Source organism: Bos indicus, chromosome 27 (genome assembly GCF_029378745.1).
Source record: "Bos indicus isolate NIAB-ARS_2022 breed Sahiwal x Tharparkar chromosome 27, NIAB-ARS_B.indTharparkar_mat_pri_1.0, whole genome shotgun sequence".
In the NCBI taxonomy this organism is placed as follows: domain Eukaryota; kingdom Metazoa; phylum Chordata; class Mammalia; order Artiodactyla; family Bovidae; genus Bos; species Bos indicus.
Window position 1 is genome coordinate 6,875,603 of NC_091786.1, and position 8,892 is coordinate 6,884,494.

The following is an 8,892-nucleotide window of genomic DNA, read 5'->3' on the forward strand; positions in this document are numbered from 1 at the left end:
TGTATCCAGGGAGACACCTGCCCAGGGGCAACGGTTTGACCTTCAGCCTCTAGCGGACAGATCTCCCTCCAGGAGCGTGGGTGCCGTCTCCGCAGCCCAACCCCTGCCCATCATCTGTGTCCCAGCCCAGCCTCTCAGGATGCTCTTCCTGAGAGACGGTGAAGGCTGCTGGAGCTGCGGGTACACAGCTCCCCTGTCCCCTCGGCCTGTGGAGCAGCCAGCCCTTCCTGCTCAGAGCCCGTCTGTCAACCAGGAGCCTGATGGACACGCTGTCCCCGGGCCCCGGAGCATCCTCTACGATGACCTCCAGGTGTCTTCTTCCTCCGAAGAGAGTGACTGGGACGAAGACACCAGTGGCAACTAAACCTTGTCCTCCAGTCTCAGGAGGTGCCCTGTCATGACTGTGACCTTGACGGGTGGGCTGGGTGTTAGAGGGAGCGACTGTTTCCAGTGAAGCAGGACACCCCACCCTGGTGGGTGAAACAGCAGTGGGACCGGACCACCCTGGGGACACACAGCTGCACACACTGCACTGTCTCCTCATGGAATCTGAGTCTGTCCCATGGCACTTACCCAACCAAATGTCAAGCTGTCAACCTAAATCTATTATCAGTAGTTGAGGCAAATTCTAGGAGTGACTTTCAACCATTGTGTAGATAAGAAGTGATGGTACTATCGGTAGTTGATGATGGTAGTGTCTGTGTTGGATGGTAGTACCTGTATCTGAACATTTGGAACCTGCCTAAAGGGCCTGACTCTGCTCCACAGAAGGTCAGCCACGCCCTGTCCTGAGAGATGTCTAGTGGACTCTGTGGAGTCTTGCACTATAAATCACAGTGGGGAAAATTCCCGTGGCTGTGCTTATCAAGTGTCATTAAATGTTACTACAAAGCTTTGTTTTAAAAATTGTCTTTCTGTGTTTTCAGTATAAACAAAAAAAATTTTTACAGTCCTCTCAAGAGATGTAGAAAGATCATTTGGTCACATTCAACATCCTGGTCAGGCATGCCCTGCACCCAGCCCCTGCAGGGCCTTCCTTCTGCCCTAAATCAAATCAGCAATAGGTCAAGATCCATTTCATATGTATATATAATTAAATACTGTTGAATGTAATATGCTAATATTTTTTAAGATCTTTTGTATTTATGTGCATCAGAAATTTTTTATTTTGTTATTATGTATCATTTGACTTTGCTATCCTGGAATGCTACGCTTAGTGGCTCAGTCATGCGTAACTCTTTTGGACCCCATGGACTGCAGTCCACCAAGCTCCTCTGTCCATGGGGATTCTCCAGGCAAGCATCCTGGCGTGGGTTGTCATGCCCTTCTCCAGGGGATCTTCCCAACCCAGGGATTGAACCCAGGCCTCCTGCACTGCAGGCAAATTCTTTACAGACTGAGCCACTAGGGAAGCCCTATTATGTCATCCTGCTATGAAAAACTAGTTGGAATCAGTTGCCACCTTGCTTTTGAATGATAATTTTGGTAGGATTGATATACTGTCTCCCACAAATTTTATAAAATTTACCGGTGAAAAAGTTTGAATTTTAATAGTTTTACCATAGAAAACATTTTGTGTGTGGTTTTTATCTCTAAGCCTTGAGGATCATCTTAATACTAATTTGACTCAAGATAGATCTTGTAATGGAGGGGAAAGAGGAGCATGGGAGGACTGTATGAAAAACACAGAATCAGGGCCTCCCATATCCCCGGGGCCACTTATGCACATTAACAGTGCCCCCTTGTCAGTCCCCTGTCTGGAGAATGTGGTCAGCCTGTGGAGTGCCTACAGCCACAGGAAGCCCCAGAATCAGCTCAGCCCTCATTCTCAGGTGCCTTGCGCCAGCTCTTCCTCTAGAACCCTGGGAGTCCAGACAGCAGGTTTCTGAGTATCTCAGCAGGGGGCTACAGGCAAGTGTCAGGGACTGTTGTTCCTGGACCAAGAAGGGCCAGCAGAGGGCAGCACAAGTGGTTCAAGAACTCCCTGACCAATCAGGCACTTATCTACCCTTGCTCAGGCTGAGGGTCACCACCCCCTTGTCTCTCAGTGAAGTGAGTGCAAGTTGCTCAGTTGTGTCCAACTCTTTGCGATCCCATGGACTTTATAGTCTGTGGAATTCTCCAGGCCAGAATATTGGAGTGGGAGCCCTTTCCCTTCTCCAGGGGATCATCCCAAATCAGGGATCTCCCTCTTTGCAGGCAGATTCTTTACCCGCTGAGTCACAAGGGATGCACTGAGGCATGGATAATGTAATTTTTAAGTACTTATTTTTCTAGGGTATCTTTGGGTTACAATAGTACATGTTTTATTTCTATAAAAATAGATTTCAACTCTGGCATGCCATAAAACTGACCACCACCAAAAACTGGGTTTTTCTTTTACTGTTCTGTGGGTCTCTTTTACTGCCACCCTCGGTAACCTGCTGCTCTGTTCTGTGAATGTGTGTTTGTTCTTGTGTCATTTCCTGTCTCTTAATAATTTTTTGTACTTATTCCCTCTTTTTCTTTGCATTTAGCGTTCCATATATGAGTTAATTTATAAGGTTTTTCTCTTTTCAGAAAGTGTCTGCAAGATGTTGTTTGATCAAAGGTGATACTTAACCTTGATTGGATTAATACAACCTCGTCAAGGTCAGGTGATGTGGGAGCAGACTCAAAGGCAGCAGGAAAGGGAAATGACCCCTCTGACCCTCCTCAACCACCTTCAAAGGTGCACAGAGTGTCCAGCACCGACATTCTGAGCCTTTACTGACAGGTAAGTGGTATGCGGCTCGGATTCAGGCTGATTTAAATTTGATGGTGTGTGTCCATCAGAGAAATGGGACAGTAGACAAAAGAGGTACCGATGTGGTCTAGGTGATGGGGTATGGATACTTTAACGTTTACAGTTCATGATTTTTGTAGGGTGATTTTCTTGAAGAGATGTCTAGTCTTTCCCATTCTGTTGTTTTCCTCTCTTTCTTTGCATTGATTGCTGAGGAAAGCTTTCTTATCTCTCCTTGCTATTCTTTGGAACTCTGCATTCAGATGCTTATATCTTTCCTTTTCTCCTTTGCTTTTGGCTTCTCTTCTTTTCACAGCTATTTGGAAGGCCTCCTCTGACAGTCATTTTTTTGCATTTCTTTTCCATGGGGATGGCCTTGATCCCTGTTTCCTGTACAATGTCATGAACCTCCGTCCATAGTTCCTCAGGCACTCTGCCTATCAGATCTAATCCCTGAAATCTATTTCTCCCTTCCACTGTATAATCATAAGGGATTTGATTGAGGTTATACATGAATGGTCTAGTGGTTTTCCCCACTTTCTTTACTTTAAGTCTGAATTTGGCAAGAAGGAGTTCATGATCTGAGCCACAGTCAGTTCCCGGTCTTGTTTTTGCTGACTGTAAAGAGTGTCTCCATCTTTGGCTGCAAAGAATAGAATCAGTCTGATTTCGGTGTTGACCATCTGGTGATGTCCATGTGTAGAGTCTTCTCTTGTGTTGTTGGAAGAGGGTGTCTGCTATGACTAGTGCGTTCTCTTGGCAAAATTTTCCCTATAGTTAAAAGGACATGTTTTTTGGGTGTTAGTTCTAAAAGGTCTTGTAGGTCTTCATAGAACCATTCAACTTCACCTTCCTTAACCTTACTAGTTGGGGCATAGGCTTGGATTATCATAATATTGAATGGTTTGCCTTGGAAACGAACAGAGATCATGCTGTTGTTTTTGATATTGCATCCAAGTACTGCATTTCAGACTCTTTTGTTGACCATGACGACTACTCCATTTCTTCTAAGGGATTCCTGCCAACAGTAGTAGATATAATGGTCATCTGAGTTAAATTCACCCATTCCAGTCCATTTTAGTTTGCTGATTCCTAGAATGTCAATGTTCACTCTTGCCATCTCCTGTTGGACCACTTCCTATTTGCCTTGATTCATGGACCTGACATTCAAGTTCCTATGCAATATTGGTCTTTACAGCATCAGACCTTGCTTCTATCACTGGTAACATGCACAACTGTGTATTGTTTTGCTTTGGCTCCATCCCTTCATTCTTTCTGGAGTTATTTCTCCATGGATCTCCAGTAGCATATTGGGCACCTACTGACCGGGGGAGTTCCACTTTCAGTATCCTATCATTCTGCCTTTTCATACGGTTAACAGGGTTCTCAAGGCAAGAATACTGAAGTGGTTTGCCATTCCCTTCTCCAGTGGACCACATTCTGTCAGACCTCTCCAACATGACCCTCCCATCTTAGGCAGCCCCACAAGGCATGGCTTAGTTTCATTGAGTTAGACAAGGCTGTGGTCCGTATGACCAGATTGGCTAGTTTTCTGTGATTGTGGTTTCCGTGTGGCTGCCTATGATGCCCTTTTGCAACACCTACCATCTTCCTTGGGTTTCTCTTACCTTGGACGTGGGGTACGTCTTCATGGCTGCTCCAGATATAGCAGCCGCTACTCCTTACCTTGTACGATGGCTATCTCATCATGGCTGCTCCTCCTGACTTTGAAGGTGGAGTAGCTCCTCTCAGCCCTCCTGCACCCGTGCAGCCACCACTCCTTGGATGTGGGGTAGCTCCTCTCGGCCACTGATGGTGTGATCACTCACGTAGAGCCAGACATCCTGGAAAGTGAAGTCAAGTGGACCTTTGAAAGCATCACTATGAACAAAGGTAGTGGAGATGATGGAATTCCAGTGGAGCTATTTCAAATCCTGAAAGATGATGCTGTGAAAGTGCTGCACTCAATATGCCAGCAAATTTGGAAAACTCAGCAGTGGCCACAGGACTGGAAAAGATCAGTTTTCATTCCAATCCCAAAGAAAGGCAATGCCAATGAATGCTTAAACTAATGCACAATTGCACTCATCTCACACGCTAGTAAAGTAATGCTCAAAATTCTCCAAGCCAGGCTTCAGCAATACATGACCCATGAACTTCCAGTTGTTCAAGCTCGTTTTAGAAAAAGCAGAGGAACCAGAGACCAAATTGCCAACATCTGCTGGATCATTGCAAAAGCAAGAGAGTTCCAGAAAAACATCTATTTCTGCTTTATTGACTATGCCAAAGCCTTTGACTATGTGGATCACAATAAACTGCGGAAAATTCTGAAAGAGATGGGAATACCAGACCACCTGACCTGCCTCTTGAGAAATTTGTATGCAGGTCAGGAAGCAACAGTTAGAACCAGACATGGAACAATAGACTGGTTCCAAATAGGAAAAGGAGTACATCAAGGCTGTGTATTGTCACCCTGCTTATTTAACTTATATGCAGAGTAAGTACATCATGAGAAATGCTGGGCTGGAAGAAGCACAAGCTGGAATCAAGATTGCCAGGAGAAATATCATTAACCTCAGATATGCAGATGACACCAGCCTTATGGAAGAAAGTGAAGAGGAACTAAAAAGCCTCTTGAGAAAAGTGAGAGAGGACAGTGAAAAAGTTGGCTTAAAACTCAACTTTCAGAAAACGAAGATCATGGCATCTGGTCCCATCACTTCATGTCAAATAGATGGGGAAATAGTGGAAACAGTGCCATACTTTATTTTTGGGGGGCTTCCAAATCACTGCAGATGGTGACTGCAGCCATGAAATTAAAAGATGCTTACTCCTTGGAAGGAAAGTTATGACCAACCTAAATAGCATATTCAAAAGCAGAGACATTACTTTGCCAACAAACGTCCGTCTAGTCAAGGCTATGGTTTTTCCTGTGGTCGTGTATGGACGTGAGAGTTAGACTGAAGAAAGTTGAGCACCAAAGAATTCATGCTTTTGAACTGTGGTGTTGGAGAAGACTCTTAAGAGTCCCTTGGACTGCAAGAGGATCCAACCAGTTCATTCTGCAGGAGAGCAACCCTGGGATTTCTTTCAAAGGAATGATGCTAAAGCTGAAACTCCAGTACTTTGGCCACCTCATGCGAAGAGTTGGAAAAGACTCTGATGCTGGGAGGGATTGGGGGCAGGAGGAGAAGGGGACGACAGAGGATGAGATGGCTGGATGGCATCACTGACTCGATGGACGAGAGTCTTAGTTAACTCTGGGAGTTGGTGATGGACAGGGAGGCCTGGCATACTGTGATTCATGGGGCCGCAAAGAGTCAGACACAACTGAGCAACTGAAATGAACTGAACTGAACTGATAATGAGTGATGTTGAACATCTTTTCATGTGTTTGTTAGCCATCTGTATGTCTTCTTTGGAGAAATATCTATTTAGTTCTTTGGCCCATTTTTTTATTGGGTCGTTTATTTTTCTGGAATTGAGCAGCAGGCTTTGCTTGTATATTTTTAAGATTAGTTGTTTGTCAATTGCTTCATTATGCTATTTTTTTCTTCCATTCTGAAGGCTGTCTTCAGGTGAATCAACTTGACCTTCCCTACTCTAGGCTCCAAGGTCATCCTCCATATCACCCGACCAGTTGCATCTGCCACTTACCCGATGTTGTCTGGATGAGACACACAGGTAAGAGGAAGAGAAGGTACAGTAGCTTCATGATGGGAAAGGAGTTTCGGAATTCCAAGTAGAACCAATGTCTGGTGGCACACCTGAATCAGGGCAGGCAATCTGGGAGAGAGTTTGAAAACTTCAGCTGGAAAGAAAGTGTTTGTATTCCTACCAGAGATGTTCATCTGGGCCTGGGCCTAATTTGAGGATGTTTCTTCTATGGACACATAGTCCAAGCGTTTGCCTGTCGTAAAGGAAGTGGTTTGCAGGATGTTAGGGTTTCCAAATTGATTCTCACTTCTGCTTATGGCTCTGAGGTTTGGTGCATTTTTTGGAGGAAAATCATTAAACAGTGAATTCTGTTAGAAAATTATTGATTTCTTTTTTTCACCTTTATTTCATGTCTCTGCATCTGTCCATTTCTCCTTTCAGAATAAACAGCCTCAATCCATGGGTCGCAAAGAGTTGGACATGACTGATTGACTGAACAACAACAACCCAACACACATATACCTTTTACAATTGAAAAATGGGAAAGAATTTTGGAAATTAAAATGATCTTTTTTCACTCTCAACATTTTCTCTTTTTTTGCTACCATTTACAGAGAGAATTGATCCATCCTAAGCAAGCTTTTGCATAGACCACAATCAGGTGAGGCTTTATGGGCTAGAGTATTTCTTAATGCAGGTAATTCATCAATGTATTCTTGAGTGCAAAGCACCAAAGGATACCAGATAAGGGCCTTCCCAGGTGGCCCTAGTGACAAACAGCCCACCTGCCAATGCAGGAGATGCACTTTTGATCCCTGGGTCGGGAAGATCCCCTAGAGAAGAGAATGGAAACCCACTCCAGTATCCTTGCCTGGAGAATCCCATGGACAGAGGAGCCTGGTGGGCGACAGTCCACGGGGTCGCAAAGAGTGGACCACAACCGAGTGTCTAAACAACTGGACCTGCTTGGTTAAGGAATTCTGAGCACAACTGATGTTTCCCTTCAGGGCTGGGGCCCTTAATCACCATCACGAGAGTCCTGAGAGTGCTTTGCTCGGACACAGGGCCAGCAGCACCCACGGTGGTGGCTGCTCCTCGGGGTCGCAGTTCTGATCAGAGCTCCCGGGCCTTACCGGGTTGGCATCATTTGAGCAAGAATTAACTTTGGCTCTTTGAAGATGCTAAGATCTGGAGGCGCTATCACCACAGCACAGCCTGGAGCATGCTGTAACCTGAGGAGGGCTGCAGGGAAAATGCAGGACACCCAGTTTAGCTTGGATTGCAGGTGAGCAACACATAACCTTGTAGGATAAGTATGTCCCAAGTGATGCACAGATCACACTTGAGCTAAAGTATTTGTTGAATTTATGTAATTCAGTAAGTATATTAGTTTTCTGGGAATGTTGAATATTTAATAAAACAAGGTCTTTAGAGTCAAACCCACTTGGGCTTGAGTTCAAGTGCTCCCTGCATTCAATCTGCACTCCTTTGAACTAATTACTTCATTTCTTAATCCCATCAAGTAAAACGGCCTACCCCATAAATATTGCTATGAGGAATATATTTGGGATAAGACATCAAAAGTTTCATTGTTTTAGTTAAAGAGAAATTTCAGTTCAGTTCAGTTCAGGCTCTCAGTCGTGTCTGACTATTTGTGACCCCATGAATCGCAGCACGCCAGCCCTCCTTGTCCATCACCAACTCCCAGAGTGCACCCAAACTCATGTCCATCGAGTCAGTGATGCCATCCAGCCATCTTGTCCTCTGTCATCCCCTTCTCCTCCTGCCCCCAATCCCTCCCAGCATCAAGGTTTTTTCCTTTTCTTTTTAATTTTATTTTTTAACTTTACAATATTGTATTGGTTTTGCTATATATCAAAATGAATATGCCACAGGTATACATGTGTTCCCCATCCTAAACCCTCTTCCCTCCTCCCTCCCCATACCATCCCTCAGGGTCTTCCCAGTGCACCAGCCCCAAGCATCCAGTATCGTGCATCGAACCTGGACTGGCGACTCATTTCATATATGATATTATATATGTTTCAATGCCATTTTCCAAAGTCATCCCACCCTCTCCCTCTCCCACATAGTCCAAAAGACTGTTCTATACATAAATGTCTCTTTTGCTGTCTCGTATACAGGGTTATTGTTACCATCTTTCTAAATTCCATATATATGTGTTAGTATACTGTATTGCTGTTTTTCTTTCTGGCTTACTTCACTCTGTATAGTAGGCTCCAGTTTCATCTATCTGACTAGAACTCTTTCAAATGATTTCTTTTTAATGGCTGAGTAATACTCCATTGTGTACATGTACCACAGCTTTCTTATCCGTTCATCTGCTGATGGACATCTAGGTTGCTTCCGTGTCCTGGCTATTATAAACAGTGCTGCAATGAACATTGGGGTACACGTGTCTCTTTCCCTTCTGGTTTCCTCAGTGTGTATGCCTAGCAGTGGGATTGCTG

At 44.6% G+C, this 8,892-nt stretch overlaps 1 long non-coding RNA gene across 1 annotated transcript; it reads left to right on the plus strand.

Moving 5' to 3' along the window:
• The first annotated feature begins 1,655 nt into the window (after positions 1-1,655).
• Positions 1,656-7,084, plus strand: LOC139180193 (uncharacterized). The gene is made up of 3 exons (XR_011564503.1): positions 1,656-2,755; positions 6,332-6,448; positions 6,863-7,084. It is a non-coding gene; the product is annotated as an uncharacterized lncRNA (long non-coding RNA).
• The last annotated feature ends 1,808 nt before the right edge of the window (positions 7,085-8,892 follow it).